At 40.9% G+C, this 19675-nt stretch overlaps 1 protein-coding gene across 2 annotated transcripts in view; it reads left to right on the forward strand.

The window, feature by feature from the left end:
- DCBLD2 (discoidin, CUB and LCCL domain containing 2) overlaps nt 1-19675 on the forward strand; it is a 310431-nt gene that overhangs the window by 148177 nt on the left and 142579 nt on the right. For both annotated transcript variants that reach the window (XM_046939846.1, XM_046939850.1), the window contains one exon: nt 17397-17477. The gene's annotated coding sequence lies outside the window, so the exon portion shown is untranslated. The remainder of the gene's footprint in view (nt 1-17396; nt 17478-19675) is intronic.

Below are 19675 nucleotides of genomic sequence, written 5' to 3' on the forward strand. Positions count from 1 at the left end.
AGTCCTTACAGTAAGAGTCATTATTCTTTCAGTCTTTATACATAAAGAGTTATTATTCCCTCACGGGCAGAAGCTTTTTATCATGCAACATACTGCATGTTCTAGGCAACAGAATACCACAGTGTCTGCAGGGCTCGGTATATTTCCCCGGCAGCTTGGAGTGACACACATGGTTCAGTCTTGCACCCTTCGCTAATTACAGTCTCCTTCCAAAATAAATTTCAAAGCATAAGCCAGGAAAAAAAACAAAAAAAAAACAAAAAAAACAAGATGCTACATATGAGGAAAAAGAAAAGTCTGTTCCGTGGTTCAATTTTTAGGAGAAATTGTGTAAAATGAAAGAAATTTGTTAAAGTTGGTTGTTTCACAGCTCTAAGCACATCAACGGTGCAAAGTCATTTCAGAGTACTTTTTTTTTCTTTTACACCTCTGCTAATACTTTCTGCATCCTTGGCTCACACAGGGCCATGTGACTGCACAGAAGAAAACTGGTGCTTAGAAAACATTTCCCCATCATGTAGTCTGGCATATTTCACAGATCTACGTTCCCACAAAGCGTAGCCAAAGAACAGTAAAACTTAAATTTCCTGTGAGGAAGGTCTCTGAGTCTGGAAGAGGTTCAGGAACACATGAAGGCCAGAGTTCACACCCATTAAACACAATTTAGTAAGTCAGATAGAGACGGGGCCTGCTACCCAAAGCAGCCACGTCCCGCAGGTCAGCAGCAGTGGCTGTTCCCAAGCTGCCAGCCCTACCGCTGCAGTGCCTGTGTCCTCTCCATCTTGTTCTTGGACGTCTGGGCTGACAGTCCTTGCTCTGGCTGGCTGCTTTCTGCTGACGTACTCGGTGTGTGCGTGTGTAAGAACTGGAGCCAAGAGTCTGGCCATTCCTGAGAATGCAACTCAGAAGAGTAGTTTGCTTTCAAGCTGGGCACAGTAAGAAACAGAAAAGGTGACCTTTTGTAGAAGATGTAAGCGTTCCCTGTGTGTCTTCGGACATCCCAGATATATGGTTGAAATAGGAAAGATGTACCTTTCACCATGGTCTTAAAAATGTACCTGTGTTTGCTTAAAATCTATGTGCATTTCTTTGTCATATTCCCAAGAGGTGCTGATCGTTGGTTTGTATCATACTGGACAGTATATGGACATGTTAAGGAAGCATTTCATATATGCTCTGTAAAGGCTGTATAGTGGTTTTAGTTGCTAAATTCCAAGAATAAATGCCAAAGCCCTGCATACGAGCAGAGCATGCCCCAGTTACCAGGTTGTTCCTGCAACTGCTGCTCTGAACTGCTGGGGCTTCAGTCAGGGCCATGGAGAAAGTCCAGGAACAAGTTCGTGAGCAGAAGGACTTCTGTTCACCCCTCTGCTCCTGGTGCCCTCATCACCAGAAAGACTTGTTCCATCAGAGTGCAGGGTGGACAGTAACCAGACCTGAAGTGTGCAGCATAGCAGGAGGCTTGCTACTAGTGTTTATAGACCAGGAGAATAACAAAATGAAAGGTACTGGGGACAAAAACAGATCTGGAACTGGGAGCAGCAGCTGGATCAGAGAAGACTAGTCTAAGTGACAAGGGCTCCCTGGGAAAGTGAGTTCAGTGCCAGTGTGGTGGATAGGTCCAGACAAAACTGAGACCTGGAGTTTGGGAATAGCTGAGTAAGGAGATTAGGAACTGGGGCTAGTAGACTAGAGAGAAAATAAAGGAGATGAGGCAGGTGTGATGAAAGCAAGAAAGGCCCAGACTTCTGGCTAGTCAAGAAACTAGGTGTTGATGAGAGAGTACGCCAAAAGCAGGTCAGCAACCAAGTAAAGGATACTTGAAGTGGCAGGCACCAAGCCAGAACTGTAAGTCAGGACAGAAAAAGGACAGTCAGAGGGGAAGCGCTGCAGGAGGAGTTATGAGGTTGAGTAGGTGAAGGAACTGGAGAAAAGCCATTTCCACAGTACAACTGGGACCTGGGCCCAAACTTGAAATAACACTAGAAATAAGGTGTAAGCAGTGTAAAGGACAAGCCTGACAAGCTCAAAAGAAGGAAAGAGATAATGAAAACTTATTGGGAAGAATGAAGCAGAAAGCAGGGAGAAAGAGGAGACTGTGATCATCACAGTGAAGGAATCACGGTCACATGTGCTATGTAATATATATATATGTATATATAAAACACGATCGTATGTGCTAGACCAACTTAATCTTGCCTTTCATATGTCTGAATTTTTGAGTGTTCGACTCTACTATGAGTTTGCAGCCTTAGTTTTTATATATGGTGCTACATAGACACTTAAATATATAGGAAGATTGAAACTTTTGAAGGGGGTTGAGAAGAGCGTATGTTGCTTTGGGCTGAAATGTTTGTACATGCAAACCATTTCTATAATACACATTTTCAAAAGTGAGAGTTGAAAAGTGTCAGAGACGAATGATAATGGTATTTGCTGTGATTTCAGCAGCAATTTTTCTTTTCCTGTATTTCTGCATGTTCTTCCCCATTCTCTGCAAGAGGACAAAATGAGCTGAAGAAATGTAAAACATCTTCTCGTTTGGCAAGCAGGAAAGTTTTCTAAATGTAAGAAATGTTAAATGTTTCTAAAGGTTTCTAAATGGTTAGACATAACTCTGCATCTGAATAGGAAAGTGCCTCGGTAAAGTGCGCAAGAGGAATATTTTGGAAGTGGAGGAGAAGATGAATTATTAGAGCCTTGGTGTTCATTACTTCTGTCTTGTCTATCTGATATAAAGCACAGCTAGTTTCAAGTCTGAAAATACTGAGTATGATACAGATGTGCCCAGTAAGGTTGCTTTGTGTAACCTGCTGTTGCTCTCCTTGGGCAACTGAGAAAAAGCAGAGAGGTAACGAGTGCTCCTGCTCGTAGAATCACAGAATTGCTCAGGTTGAAAAAGACCTTAAAGATCATTGCGTCCAACCACAACCTAACCATACTACCCGAACTCTTAACAACCTTCCGCTGCATCGTGTCCCTGAGCACCACATCCAAATAGTTGTTAAACGCATCCAGGGATGGTGACTCAACCACCTCCCTGGGGAGCCTATTCCAGTGCTTAACAACCCTTTCTCTAAAGAAGTGTTTCCTGATATCCAACCTAAACTTACCCTGGCACAACTTGAGGCCATTTCCCCTTGTCCTGTTACCAGTGAGAAGATACCAACCCCACTCTCACTGCAATCACCCTTTAGGTATTTGAAGACAGCAGTAAGGTCTCCCCTCAGCCTCCTCTTCCCCAGACTAAACAGCCCCAGTTTCTTCAGTCTCTCCTCATAGTGCATATTCTCCAGGCCTTTCACAAGCCTTGTTGCCCTTTTTCTTCGGACCTGCTCCAGCACCTCAGTGTCCTTTCTGCTTTGAGGTGCCCAAAACTGAACGCAGCACTTGAGGTGAGGTACCACCAGTGCCGAGTACAGGGGCAGGACCACCTCCCCAGGTGGCCTCAGGAGGCCACTGGCCCTCTATCTCTGGATCAGTTCTCTTGCCTGTTTTTATACTGATTTGCATAGTTAGCTGGATGGGCTAACAATTTAACTCATCGCATAGTATGAAATTATAGGGCAGTCTTTGCTTTCAAGTCAAATTTTTCTATTCAGAACAGAATGCTAAGTGCCTGTTATATTGGTCAAGATAAAATGCAAGCCCATTCCCTTCTTCCTTTTTTCTTTTGTCTTTTTTTTTTCTCTTTGAAATTTGCTAAAATGAACGCTAGATGTTTGACAAACAGGCAGAGCTTCCTGTGGGTCATTTCAGGCGTAGTTCTTGAGTTCTTCTGAGAAAGTCAGATTGCAAATGAGCTGCAGTCTGCCTAGAGGCTAGTGTTTAAATAAATTCTTATCTTTTTGAATTAACAGTAGCACCTATCAAATGCAATGAGTTGTTTTAAAAAGCGAAGAATTCAAGACTGAAGACATTTGTTCATAGAGAATTATTTTTATTTGATTTGTCGTAGTGTAACAGGTGCTGTTATTAAGTGAATGAAAACTGGAATTTACAAAGGGAAATGTATACCAAATACCCATTTCTTTTTGGTGAGACTTGATATCTAACCTCAGTTTGAAATCTCCGGTCCCAGTTCTTAAATGCATCTGCTTAGTCTATTAATGTTCAAGGATATTCTAGTGTTTTAAGGAACTCATCTAGAATGATAATAGACTAGGTAAGATCTGGTTTGCAAATGCCTGAGGAACCTGAACATCCGTAAGTCTGTGGTGGGTCCCAATGAGGTGTATCCCAGAGCAGTGAGGGAATTGACTGATGTAGTTGCCAAGACATTCTTGATGATATTTGAAAAGCGAAGGCAGTCAGGTGAAGTCCCTGGTGACTGGAGAAAAAGTAATATAGCACCTATTTCTAAGAAGGGTAGAAAGGATGTCTCAGGAAACTACTGACCTGTCAGCCTCATCTAAGTTCTGGGGAGCATGATGGAGCAGATCCTCCTGGCAGCTATGCTAAGGTACATGGAAGAAAGGGAGGTGATATGTGATAACCAGCATGGCTTCTGCAAGGGAAGGTCCTGCCTGACCAACCTGGTTGCTTTTTATGATGGTGTAACTGTGTCAGTGGACAACGGAAGAACTACTGATGTCGTCTGTCTAGACTTCAGTAAGGCCTTTGACACAGTCCTCCATAACATCCTTCTCTCCAAATTGGAAAGATATTAATTTGACAGTGGATTTTTTGTTGGACAAGGAACTGGTTACGAGATTGTTCGCAGAGAGTAGTGATCAGTGGCAACTTTGCATATGAAACCAAGTTGTGTGGTGCAGCTAACATGCCCAAGGGACGGGATGCCATTCAGAGGGACCTAGACAAGCTTGAACAGTGGGCCCAGATGAACCTCATAAATGAGATTCAACGTATCCAAGTGCAAGGTCTTGCTGTGCTATCAGTACCAGCTGGGGGAAGTAAGGATGGAGTACAAGCCTGCTAAAAAGAACCTGAGGGTACTGGTGGATGGAAAGCTGCACATGAGCCAGCAGTATGCCCTCACAGCACAGAAGGCCAATTGAATCCTGGGCTGCATCCAAAGCAGCATGGCCAGCAGATCGAGGGAGGTGAACCTGCCCCTCTACTGTGCGCTGGTGAGGCCTCACCTGAAGTACTGCATCCAGTTGTGGAGTCCTCAGTATAGGAAACACACGGACCTGTTAGAGTGTGTCCAGAGGAGGGCCACAAAAGTAATGCAAGAGATGGAATACCTCTCTTATGAGGACAGACTGAGAGAGCTGAGGCTGTTCAGCCTGGGGTAGAAAAGGCTCAGGGGAGACCTGGTAGCAGCCTTTCCTTATCTAAAGGGGAGCTACAGCAATGAAGGGGACAGGATCTTGCTGTGACAAGACAAGGGGAAATGGTTTCAAACTGAAAGGGGAGATTTAGGTTGGATGTAAGAAGTGTTTTACAGTTAATGTGGTGAGGCACAGGATCTGGTTGCCCAGAGAGGTGGTGGATGCCCCGTCCTTGGAGACATTCAGGGTAAGGCTGGACAGGGCTCTGAACAACCTGATCTAGGTGTGGATGTCCCTGTTCATTGCAGGGGAGTTGGACTAGGTGATCTTTAAGTGTCCCTTCCAACTAAAACGATTCTATGATTCTATGGTATTGTTCCCTTTACAAATTCTCACTGAGGAGAATTGGGCTTTCTAAGCCCCAAATTCTTTCATCCTCCAAGCCAAGCAGTCCCCACTCTGCTTTTCCACATGAATATACAAGACTTCACATCCAGGCTTTTTTGCCGTCCATCAACTCGTGACAGACAGTCTAGAAAATAGTGTGCCCTAAGTGTCATGTAAATGTTAGTCTTAATCACTCAGCCAAATACAATATTGTGCTACAGCTAAAAATGAATTAAAGAACCTGCCACACACTTTTTAGAATTTCCCCAGAAAGGAAGGTTTAGGGAAAGTTCAAGCACATAGAATAAGTAGAATAGTAGAATGTAGTCATAACAGGACATGCCTTTTGTTAATTGAAAAAAGGAAGAGGAAGAGACAACATCTGAAAGAAGTTACACCTGTTTTGTAAAGGGTATGATAGAGGAGAATTCATTTATAGTAGGTTAGAAGGCTCATCTCTCTGTTCTCCCTGTAGAACGTGAAAATAGTAAACAAAGAAACAGCAAATCCACCTTTGTGGTGCCATATAGTGAGCTGAGAAGGCGCCACATCTCAAGGGACTGTGAGGAAAAAAAGAAATAGGAGGGAAGGCCATTTCCATCACTTCACGTTATCAGTAGCTCTGTTTTAGAAAAATTAGCAGCAACCACCTTTCCTTTATCCTTACCCTTTGACATTAAGATAGTGATGAATTGCTGGCCCCTACTGTACAGCAGAGCTACCACTGTACCAATCAAAGCATTCTCTGCTTCTTAATGCTCAGTACTGAACTTCATAAACATCTGAGAAAGCTATCCTATGAATCACATTATATTCCAAGCAACACAGTTGTTTTCTGAAGATGGTCATCTTCTGTCGGTAGCCAGTGCCCAGCTCCTGCTCCAGAAAGTGACGTCAGAAATGACGCTGAGGTATCCTCATCATTTCTCAGTCTTTTCCAGATCAAACCTCCTACTGATAGGTTAATAAATATATATTTGTCTGCATTCCTGGTGCTTAACTCCAAGTGCTTGCTTTGTGTTGCCTGCCTGTAGGTTGTGTAGCATGATGGCTTTCACTCCAATTCCAGGCAAAGCTACTGGACATTTTTGCTCTGTTATGGTGTTACAACTTTATCTCCTTCTGGTGCACTGATAATTAAGTGACATTCATTCTATATGTTTTACTGACAATTTTTACTACATCTGTGGGTATTGCTATTCTTTGCAAACTGCTTTGGGGGCGGGAGTCGACAGCCTTGCTCTGGCTGGTATTTAGAGGTTTTTGAGGAGGTTTTGGTCTTTTACTACATGCATTACAGACTGTAATATGTCATCCCGTTAGCTATCTGAATTCACATTAAAATGTCTTTTTAAAGTATTTAATGTAATAGCAAACTGTCATTTTGCAATTAGTTTCTTGTAGGGAAAATGAGCATTAAAAAAGCGATTTCCTTTTGTAAGAAAAGTTGATGCCCCTTTTATATTCCAGCAATTAGTCAATAAAAGCTCATATGTGTTATTACCATTCAGAAAAAAAAAAAAACAACATAATGATGATAGGGTACGTATTTGATATGTATAAAGGTCGTACACAAATTATATTCATCTGACCATATTTGAACAAAAACAATGACTTGGCCTGTAGCTCCACGCCTGTCCTTCTGGCAAGCTCCACTCTAAAAACTGGTGCTTTGCCACACTGCTTGCCTCCTCTTTCTTCATTTCTCCTTGCTGTTTACAGTGCACTACTAAGAGCAAATCCACCCACAAAACATGATGGTTTCTTCTGTTTTCTTGCTACATGATAGGGTACTGAGTCTTCTCTTCTTTTGCCTGAATATAAGGTTTTGTCCAGGTAAATAATTAGATAGGTTTCTGATTGCTACTAAATCATAGGTTTATCAGGAAGCTTCTAATCAACCACTGGTTGATGGGCAATTGTGAAAGGTTTATGCCTATCAATTTATGGCATTTCAGGAGCTCATACTGAAAAGTATTTTAGATCTTTCAAATGTTTGGGTTGACTTCCCAAGCTATAATAAAGAATTCTGCAACTTTTGATATCTCTGCTCTGGGTCCTGCTCAATCACCACGATCTTGAGACAGGCCTTCTGATCTCATGTCTTAATCTCAGCACTGCGGTAAGATAACTTTGTCTTCACAAAGATGGTGTGTGCTTGTCTTTTTCTAAATCCTATGTAACTCAGATTCTTTTATTCTTGGCTTCTGGCTGGTCACAGGCCACACTACTTGACTACCTGCAGAAGTGGACTCTTTATGCCTTATGGAATGGTGGAGCTGTCAGTATTTGCCTGTCCCGAGCTTGTTCCATTACATCAGTCACAAAGTTATGCAATGTCTGAGAAGATTAAGAAATATCAAAGAATATATCTCCTTGGAGCTCTGCTTGGATGTCTCATCTAGGCACCAAAACAACCTACAGGGAACAGCAACCAGTAACCATTGTTAGGGGAGCAGAAGTTTGTGTTGCCTTTGTTTCTCCTGCTGAAAGGCAGGAACGACATCCCTGGCTCTTTCATGCATAACATGCCTACATTATTCTGTGGGCATGGACCCACACAGCAACACATCCATTAGCCCATCCTGCGCTCCCCCTGTATATCCATATATCAATTCTTTTTTGGCGTGCAGAAGTGATGTGGCAGTCATTTTCGAAAGATTTCATACAGCTGAATTCTGTAAGTAACAAGAAGTGGGCACATCAGCTATGCTTTCTCCTAAGCATATATTTTTTTCAGATTGTGACTTTCTTTCTGTCCTTGACTCCTAATACTTCTACTGCCTAAAAGCCTTGATAGGGCTTGTATGTTCTGCTCTAGCATAAAGGTGGATGTTCTCTTATTGGCAAAATAAGCTAAAAGGAGAGTATCTCACTGCAAGATCATCGTCACCTAATGCCTTTATCATGCACAGCAATTGTTAATACACAATACAAAAGAGTTTTATGAACCTCTCATAGTGCTGCTATGGACAGAAATATTTCGTGTGAGGTTGCATGTGAGAGGCTATAAAAAGAACAGCAGTCCTCTCTTTGCACTTTGAAGGGAGCCCAGTTTGCCTGTGAAGTTCAGTTCAAGATACAGCATTTATTTTTGATGCCTGTTTCTGATGGCACAAGCACATACCATGAGTCCCATTGAGTGGGCCAAAGATCATCTGTAATAATCTCTTAGGAACTGATAGCTAGACGAAAATTACGGAGTTTCCAAAGCAGAAAGGTCTTGCTGTTACTTAATACGTTTCTAACACAGAAGGGCATTTGTTACATATGAGTCTTTGGCAATAACTTCATAACCACCTTTTCCTGAACCTCTCACAAGTTAAGAGTTGCTTTCTCAAACTGAAACTGAATTACTTATGAACATACAAACACAGTCATTTTGTTAACACTTCGGATATTAGTGTGAATGATACCATGGCCCTAAGCAAATTTCTCCTCAAGTTTTAGACCCGTGAAGGAATAATAATACCAATGACTTTAAAAAATAGTATTTATTGTAATTCTTATGTTGTGTCTTTGTAAAGCTTGCTATTTTTACCAAGTAAAACCCAGGGAAATTCTCAAAAGCAGTTTATAATAATAAACTTGTCTTAAGTCAAGAACAGATCCTGTCAACCTATTGGCTCCCACTTCTGTTTTGAAAGGAGCGGTGCTGTACCAGCAGCCATTCTTCTGGTATGAGTTTCCCATGGGTTTTTGCTGTGGACAATCTATAAGCATCGGCTAGGTCTTAGACAGTGACATTACTGGAGTTAACAGCTTCTGAAGGAGTCCCATGGAGTGACATTTCCATGCTCTACACCTTGTATGACAGATTTGCATGAAATCTTGACCTCCTAAAACTAGCTATTTTTCCACATTCCAGCAGGCTGAGAAATGGGAGAGAAGGTAAAAAATAAATCAATCCATGTATCAATGTTTCAGACATTGTTATTTGTTCTTTTTTTGTTTGTTTGTTTTTTGTTTTTCCAGGAGGTGAAATGTTCTGTAAAAAAAAAAAAAATGGGTAAAGTACATATATAGATTCTTGACTTTACATTGAAAATTTATGCAGGATGGAAATCAAAATATACAACATCTGTGTGAAGAATGCATACTCGTACTGAGAAGTTTTAACATGGAAAGAACCTGCAGCAGTGTGTGACCAAAGAACGTAGTGCCTATGGGCTCGCCTTGCAGTCTTTGTTTTCCCCAGCGTACATTAAGCTGCTGTACTGACCCTTGGACTATGTTTTCTTGGAGTGTAACAGTCACAAGCAAGTAAGACATTTGGGTGTAGATGTGCCTCTTGCTTGAGGGCCACTAAAGAGCTTGACAAAAATGAATAAACAGATCCCAAAAGTAATCATAAAGAAATGTCTTCCCAGAAGGTTTGTTGCAGGTCCATGCAGGGAGGCCTGCTTGCATCTGAAGCACTGCAGCCATATTCCTGGATCTAACCTGTCAGCAACTAGCTTGTTTCATTCCTGTCAGCAATAGGCTGCAGCACATTCAAACTATGGGAATGTCAGCAGCATGCTACCCAGAAAGTGGGATGTCAGCTGTTCTACCAAAGACCTGTCACCACTTTCCTTCTACCTGGAATGGCATCCTATCAGAACTGACTGACTTCTTATTGCAATCTAGTGCAGTGCTCCAGAGGATGGCAGTTGAAATCCCTTCCAGATTTTATTTCATGTCAGTATTGTTATATCAGCCTTCGTCAAGCCAACCTTATCCTGGCCTGCATAAAAAGAAGCATGACCAGCAGAGCAAAGGAGGTGATTCTCCCCCTCTACTCTGCTCTCATGAGATCCCACCTGCAGTGCTATGTTCATCTATGGGGTCACCGGCACAAGAAGGACATAGACATTTTGAAGCAGGTTCAGAAGAGGGGCATGATGATTCTTAGAGGGCTGGAGCATCTCTTCTGTGAATAGAAGCTGAGAGAGTTGGGGGTTATTTAGCCTGGAGAAGGGAAGACTATGGGAACTCCAGTAGTTGAAGGGGGCTTGCAGGAAAGTTAGGGACTCTATCAGGGAGTGTCATGACAGGACAAGGGCAAGCAGTTTTAAACTAAAAGAGAGGAGATTTAGATTATGCATTAGGAAGAAATTCTTGATTATGAGGCAAGGCCAGATTGGGTGGGGCTTTGGGCAGTCTGACCTAGAGGGGGGTGTCCTTGCCTATGGTCAGGGTCTGAAACTATACAATCTTTAAGGTCCTATCCAAACCAAATCATCCTATGATTCTATTATTCATGTACAGAAAGATTGTTGTTCTTAAGTATTAGAAGCGCAGACTTGGCCCAGACGTAAAGGCAGATGGCTGACTGGTGTCCTTATGGACATGTGTCAACTCCTTTTTCCATCATCAGGCTGCAAACAGGTTGAAAGCAACTGGCTTGGGAATAAACAATAAAGAGGAAAGAAATCAAATAAATATGTGCACGTGCACATGACAGATCTGATTAAACATGGGAAGTCCATCAAAACCATAAAATTACACAACGATAACTTTTCAGCCATATTTCAGTGTAGACCCACGAAACCTGTGCCTGTTGTTCATCCTGGGTGCAGGTGACCAGAGCTGGCTGCTTGGGGTTATGGATCCCTAGATTCTTCTCCAGAGCTGTGGTCAAGCCTCTCTATCCGTTTTAAGGCAACAGCAATAACAGTGCCCAGGAATTTGAACAGAATCTTTAGATTAAGTCCCAGATAAGCTCAGCCAAATCAATTAGCATCTTTTCTTTGTCTCATCTGTATTTGGTTCAATAATACGTTTTATACACGGCATGTGGGAGTGGTGATTAATGATCAGAACGTGTTACTGAAATTCTTGAATGAAAGCAGCTACACCAGTACAATGTCTAAGAATTTTAATGAGTTCATTTTTACTCTCAGCGCCAGTTTTTTGAGCATTGTAAACTCTTCAGCACAGCATGAAACTCCAATCCCATTAAATTTTATTGAGCAACTTAATAAAAATGAGCTAAGTTCCAAAGAGAAAACAAAAATAAGCACAAAGAACAGTTTTGTGAGCCTTTGTGTGGGTCTTTATGAGGATGTCTGTGTTCATATTGGAGCTATCCTTGCTCCATGGTGTAGGCTTCCCCTTCTTGACATGTAAGTATTAGTCTCAGAAAAAAATTGTAGCAGACATTCTTATTTCTTGAGCTACGTGTACTGTAGCAGCAGCCAGTGTAGAGGTCCAATACACAGGCAAAAACCAGCTTTGTGCAGCACTCCATACGTCACTTGTTAAGAGAGAATTCAAAAGCAAAGATATCTATTGACTGTCTGGCTTCACCACTGAAGTCCTGGAAAAAAAATATCAGCATTCCTGATACTGCCAGGGGCACGTTTTGTGGCTGGGAATTGGTCTGAGGCTACTGAGCCCACATTAAACCAGCTGGTAGTATGCTGAGCTTTGACTAGTCCAATTTGATAGGTCTGGGGCCACTAATATAGAGACAAGCAGAAGTTATGCTTCCACGTTTGTGCAATATTTAAGGAGTCTTTACATCCTTAGATAATTGTGAAATAATGCTGTGCACGTAACCAAAAGGTGGTTCATAGGGATGAGCCTTTCCTAACTGGATTTTATCTTTTTTTTTTTTCCTGTTTAAATCATCTTTTCTCATTGTTGTTTCTCCTCATCTGTAAGGTCCCAGAATTTGTTGGCTTCTGTGCTCTCAGTGATATCCCTTGATACTTAGAGAGAGGCAAGAAGAACTAAAAATAGTGAACCTGTCTTCAACCCCTCAGGAACATATTTTGATAAACCCAGGCAGCAAGCAACAAGACTTAAAAAGGAAAGGAAGACATACCTCTCTGAATCTGAAAAAACCTTAGGAAAGCATGGCTTAAGAAATAGACTATGTTCAAGCTTTTCTTTTGTATGAATCAATTTGCCTATGCAATGTAAAACACATGTCATAATCCATTCAGGTAATAGGAACAAGGAAAACTCTCTCTCTGCGATCTTGCTGCTTTTTCTGCACACAGATGTGACCCTGGCAAACGATCAGAGACTTACTTTACATTTTGTTGGTCAGCAGTATACATTGAGAAGGCTGCTTGGGAGCTGCTGTTTTTCCTTCTTGCATTTATACACGCAGTTATTTGTACCATGGGGCGTTCATAGAACAAAAAATATTGTTTTAATGGAGCACTTATGGGTGGTTAAAAGGAATATGCTGAGGCTAAGTTTCTCCAGATACTCATGATTTTGGGTGCTGCACACTTACGATGAGCAGTATGATATCACTAAGGAGCTTATTTTTGGGTGTATGCCCTATTTCAGGTTTGATGCTTAGAGTATTAACACCATCTAACTTCAACATCTAGCTTAAGGGCTCTGCCCATTGGAAGTTAGGTGCCTACAGTGTGCTAAGAATTTTCTGTCAATTTCTGGTCATCTTTGCAAACCCTGCCCCATGGTTTTCAGTATAGTGAGAAAGGCAGGGAAGGACCCTTGCTTTTCAGCCCCTTATCTGTTGTGACAACATGATAAGAATTTTATAATGTTGGCTGTCTTAGATGGTACTTTACTAGCAAAAGCTCTGTTCTTGTGAACTTAGGACAACTTCCAGTGTTATAGGTTAAAACCTCTTCACAAAACCATGGCTAACTACATCCATGGCAGTTCTGTGGGCTGTAGATTTTTTTTTTTTTCATTATACAGTGCTTATCAAAAATAAACTCCCCCCAAAAAAACAACACGAGCAAACCAAATTCCTAGGCTATTTCTCATAATGATTCACTGTGGGTACAGTGAGTGAGAACACATCTCTCAGGCCTGCTCCGATCAAACTGACTGTAATATAACTCAGGGCCAAGCTGGATCATGGCTTACCCATCAGGAAAACTTACCCATCATGTGCACCAGGGAGGGACTGGAAATTTCCTTTTTCTGTGTGCTTTATGTTATGTTTCCTGAGGAGCTCGTTTAACCAGACATCATGCCATACCCTGGATTCTGACTACCAATGTAGCAAGCAAATGGCTTTCAGAGTGCAAGTACTGTGTTCAAAGCCATCTAACACAAACAGAACTCGAACTAAACTGAAAACTCCTAACTTCTTTCACAGCATTCTAAGGATGTTTTTGTCAAGAGGACTGTTTGCCAACACAGGGAACTGGAATACACATGAAAAGCCCAAGTAACTATATTTTGGTCAAGGCTGAAGTGAACTTTGGTACTTACCCTGAATCCCATCACTGAGTTCTGTCATTAACTTCAGTTTCATGCTGGTTTATTCACCCATTTTTCTATCTGTTAAATGTGAAGGATACTTTAAAAGAGGGACCGCTCAACTACTTAGGGTTTTTTAGGGGTAAAATATGTGCCACGTATTGAATATTTATAATGAGAATTAATCACAGAGAGGTCTTAAAATAATTTTAACAGCATAAAAATAGCTAGAAGTTCCCACTAGGAGAGTATTTGTAGATCACAATTCTTATTTTTGATTGTGGTACATGTGGAGAACTTAGCGAGTGTTCACCAAGGCCGTAGCTTACAGTGCAGTTGTACTGGGCTGGTACATTCTGCGTTGTGTCAGATTGCACATACAGGACTAAATACCTTTTCTGTAGTCTAGGTTGTTATGAAAGGAGCATGTTTAGCCCACTGTCTGTTCAAAGTAAGGCACCCATGTGAGGTTGCTCACAAGCATCAGTAAGTACGTGCTAGGCCTAGAGTAGGAAAAAAACCGTCTCAAGCCTACCTTTCCAGGAATTCTTAATGTCAAGTGAAGTCTGGAGCTAGAAAAACATTTTAATACCAGCCAATCTTTTATATGCAGAAAACATATAACTATTTTACAGAGCATTAAATATTTTTGCCATATTTGTAGTCATTTTCTTCTTTGTGCCAATTCAAATACATGCTTCATTTTCAAGTCCTTGTTACTTACTGCTGCTTAGCTCTCTCTTAGCTTTCCTACCCCCAGCCTGCAGTTCTCAGGAGCATATTGTGGGGTTTTTTTTTCATATTTTTTCTCTTGATATTTCACTGATTTGTTTTCCGTAACATGTATATCTTTTTCAAATTAGACAAAAACAAATTAAACAAAAACAAACAAATTCCATCTGTTTTTAATTCCTGATTTCTTTCTTTCTGGTCTGTAGTTACTTTTCATCACTTTCATTCATTATGTTTTATCTTAACAATTTTGTTTTCTATTTTTGCCTTGCAGAATCCATATTTGTGCCATAACCTCTTTCATTTAGTATTTTTCTATTCTCAATAAGGAAAGTATCTGTATCATGAGATAAAAGGGAACATCAATCTCATACATTTCTTTCCCAAGAGACCAGGATTACTCCCATCCTTGCAGGACCTGTCTTGTGCCTTGCTGAGGTCAATTATATACCAAAATTTCACACCCAGTTTTCAATCACTGAAGCACAAGGAGCATATCTCATTTCATGTATTTTTTTGTAATGTTTCCCTGGTGTCCACACGGACACTCTCTAATTTTGTTAAGTTTTTGATTTTTGGTGCAGTGAAGACGTTGAAGCTGAGGTACAAGCTGATTTTTGTTTTAATCTACTGAAGTGAACATTTTTGTGTCTACTTTCTTCTTTCAAAAGGGTCAAAACATTCAGATATAAACCCCATGGAGTCCCTACATAAAACCTAGACTTGCCTGGTAGCTTCCAACATACATACATACAGCAGTGCTTTATGACACAGAGAAAAAGCTATGTATGAAAATTCCCTGCCTCTCCTTTTGACAGAAATCAAAAAAGGAATCTGGAGTATTTAAAAAGAGCTCAGCTGGGACTGGTGAGCATGGCATCCCACAGGTGAGGTCTCCTTTCTATGATGCTGCCGACTGGGAGCCAGCATGTGCCTGCTGCTTCCTCTCATTAAATGCACACAGAAGCCCCAGCACAGCTGCTTTACTTGGAGCTGCAGGCAGCTTGTCCTCCTTGTTGGACAAGTGAAGGCATTCTGCAGGTCTTTGTGTGACTGGATGAGTCGTACTCATCCTACTGATGAGAACCAGTAGTTACTTGCAAAATTATTCTGGTAGCTCTACGTGAGCATGAGAACAGACTGTAGTTAATAGCTCTGTCTGCAGGGTATTAGTGTTGGTTACCCAGAGCCTGATGCTACCTCAAAGCATCAGCAGTATTTGCATATGCAAGCAAATAAGAGAAAACTCTCGTGGATTTATGTAAGATAAACTGTTTTGTGATTCCCAGCTGACCAAACATAAGACTGATAACAAAAATATCTGTAATTAAGTACTCCTTAGCATGTTTATACAGAAATAGCAAATTGGGCAGATGTATCCCTTCAGATTCTCTGCATGGAAGATGTTAAGCTTCTGAAAATACAAATACGAATCTGGAGTGATAGGCAGTGGCTGGGTGTCATTTGAAACACTTCAGCTGTATGAGAAGATGAAACAAACTCTGACACCAGAATAGTGAATAACAGAGTACAGGAACAACACCTAGCACAAATTCAACTTGGGAGGCAGTTTTCAGAAGACTGTTACTGGTGCATCCTTTTTGAACAGTGGTGTGTGAGCAGTAGGAGGGTTTATTAGTAACTCCCATTTATATTTAGGTTGTTGGCATTTGGGGTTATTTTTAGATGTGAGCATCTTCACTTAAATTAGTGATGTACACATAGCATGCATATTTTAATGCCTAACGTTGCATTTTAAGATATTTTCCCATATTCATAAGTAAACAGTGAAAGTTTTGTTTAAGGGAATATTTGGGAGAATAGCGTTTCCCTGTCTTATAGGTCAGAGGTTCATGACCGGTACTGGGATTGCCTTTTTAATTTTGTCATAGGAAAAGCAAAATATGACAGCTGACAAAATCCAGTTCTGCTACGTATAGTATCAGCTAGCTAACTTGAGATAGAACTGCTCTTACCAATTAGGTGTAATTTAGACCTGTTGACAACTGTCTCCCCTGAAAATCTGTATTCCAAGACCTATGCAGTTGCCCAACACTAGTGGTGATGACTAAAGATACTTACACCTGCTTTAGGTATGTCAGCGTATTATCCAGTTGTAACAAATCATCTAACTTTATTTCGTGTGATTCTGGCTATCTGAAAGCACAAAATGATGTTCAAAGAATTCAGAATAGCAGTGATTCCCTCTTTATTGCACGTGGCCTATGGAACTGATTTATTATCAGCAGTCTTAGGAGGAGTGGGAATTAAATAGTAATAAACTTGTAAGATAGAAAGCACATGAAAAAAAGGCAAACACTGTGTTTAAAAACAATGAAAGAAATGTAACTCTTTGTGCAGAAACTTTCAGTATTGCATGAAACGTTTTCAGAACTGCGAGGATTGGAGTTTTACTAGCACCACTGCAAGTGCACGTACAAGGGTGCACTTGTAAATGTTGGTGTCTCTTCTGGGAAATAGACCACATCTGTAGATATTTTAGAGTGCTGACAGAAGGTTTTTGCTTAAAACTTCATCTATAACGTGGAAGTGTCAGATGCAGAAATAAATGCAACAGTAGACAGAATACTCTAGCTGATGATGATCCTCAGTTGCTGAATTCATAACGTACTCAACTTTAAGATGAACCTTGTAACAGAGTTTATGAGGAGGAAAAAAACATAGTTCACTCTGTGACAAGACTAGGGAGATTCTTAAGCTTTAAAAGATGTTAATCTTTCAAAACTAGAAGGATCCTGTTACATCTGTTTCTAATTTTAGGCATGCACAGATGTTATCTGATAAAACATTGCCTAGAATATGTGTTTTCTACAGTATAACCCATGACTGCTTTTGTGTTGACAGAGGTGCTGAACACCACTTGGACTTGAAAAATAGCCTGAATTTCTACCATCTTCAGTTACAGAAGAAAATACTCAGCGCCAGGTAGGAAGTAAAGGAGACTTTATTCATGTGCAAAAAAAAAAAAAAAAAAAAAAAGAATGCATGTTGAGTCTTGCAAGTCCTTATGAATTCAAAATGAGGTTTTATTATTACTAGAATGAAAAATCTTAGCTATATGCCTGACTTTAAGTCCTGAATTAAACGTATCTTATGATAGTCCAGTTGCACCCATATTAAATTACTTTTTTGGTCTTGCTTGTCTTCCTGATGGTGCCAATTACTCTTTTTAATTCTTCTACATCTGCTAATATAATAGCCTGTGTTAGCTGAATTACAATGATAGGGATATAGAGAAGTAATAGTCATAAGTTTTATCCTTTATACTCTTTTTATCCCATGTATGTAATACATGAGATATCACTGCCGTACTTCTGGAGTCCCCTGGTTCAAGAAAGGCAGGGCACTACTGGAGAGAGTCCAGTGGAGGGCTGGAAAGATGCTGAGGGACCTGGAGCACCTCCATTACAAGGAAAGGCTGAGAGACCTGGGGCTGTTCAGCCTGGAGGAGAGAATACTGAGATGATTGTAATGCTTACAAGTATCTAATGGGTGGGAGCTGAGTGGATGGGGCCAGGCTCCTTTCAGCGATGTCCAGTGACAAAACAAGGGGCAGTGGGCACAAATTGGAACACAGGAAGTTCTATATAAACGTAAGGAAAGTACTGGTTTAGGGACTACAGAGCACTGGCACAGGCTGCCCAGAGAGGCTGTGGAGTCTCCTTCTCTGGGGATATTCAGAATGCAACTGGATGCCTTCCTGTGTAGCCTACTGTAGAGAACCTGCTTTAGCAGGGGATTTGGACAAGATGATCTCCAGAGATCCCTTCCAGCCCCTGCAGTTCTGTGACACTGTGATTCTGTGACTTAGAATAGCTAAGGCATATTGCTCAAGATATTGGAACACCTCCAATAGGGAAGCTCTCTGCATATCTAATCCTACTCGTCGTCAAGGATGTGGACTTGCACCAACATAAATATTAATATAAGTTCTCTCAAATAAGGGCATCTGACAGACAGCAAATATTTCTTTTGTTTGTAGTCGGAAGTAAAGCTCAAGAGGGTGTTAGGATTTCTGAATCCAGATTTGGCTTTTTGTCTTCAAGAATAATCTCTCATGAAGTATGAACTGAGCACCAAGCATAAAGAGATGCACAAGGATTTAGGAGCCTGGGAGGGAATAGCACGGAACTGGTTGTTAGCAAATGATGAAACACGTTTAGGTGTTGATGAAAATCCTTTGGTTGTGGCCCAGCTATTAAGCAGTTAATTCACAATTAATTCTGTATTTTTCCTGCGGGAACCAATTGCTGAGATCCCAAAGCAGAAATGGATTTTTATAGAGGCAATTACATCTGGTTGAAACCATAGCACTAAAAACAGTTATCCAGATGAAAAGCCTAGCAATCTGCCACCAGTGGGAGAATTAAATACGTATGCTTAATACCTAATAAGTGGAAAATTATGTTGTTTAAATAATTAATCTGTATGTACCAGAGAAACGTAGTAGTGTGGTGCCTGTTTTGTAGAGGGTGGAAACTAGACACATAGGTCTCAGGCAGTCTTGACTGATCCCTTAAATTCTGTGAGCCAAGATGGAAGTCCATTTGCCATGTTGGCTCCTGCCGTGCAATGAGAGACAGAGCAGGAGGAGAGGACAGAGCAGACGCTGAGCAATAATGAGTGTATCAAAAGCTGAAATCAGGCACAGAGGGAGCGCAGTGAGCAACTGTCTGGCACTGACAGAAATCAGTGTTGGTTTTCTTGTTTTTTTTTAATCTGCCAAATGTCAAATATGGTGAGTATAACGGGTGTTTTCTATGGTCACTCTCATGTTCTTGTCTGAATGTATAAGTGAATATTAAGTAAAGACAAACACTTAAGACCTGCAAGTAAACTAGCAATTATTCAGATAGTGATTCTCTGGTAAGTAGCTGATAATTTGTCCCTTAACAGAAGAGACAGTGGAGGAAGTATTGTCTGTCCTGCAGTTTGATCTCTCTCCATATTCTTTCCAAGCAGTCTGTGAGAACAAAAGGCTAGGCCTGTAAATAGAAAAGTTGCTTGAGTATATCACTGCTACTTGATAAAAATAGACAAAGCCTGTTCTCACTTCATTCCTGGCACAAAAGGCTAAGAGTGTTTTCCACATGACAGAGTTTATAGTGCATGTACATGAAAAA

This window comes from Gallus gallus, chromosome 1, assembly GCF_016699485.2.
Source record: "Gallus gallus isolate bGalGal1 chromosome 1, bGalGal1.mat.broiler.GRCg7b, whole genome shotgun sequence".
NCBI lineage: Eukaryota > Metazoa > Chordata > Aves > Galliformes > Phasianidae > Gallus > Gallus gallus.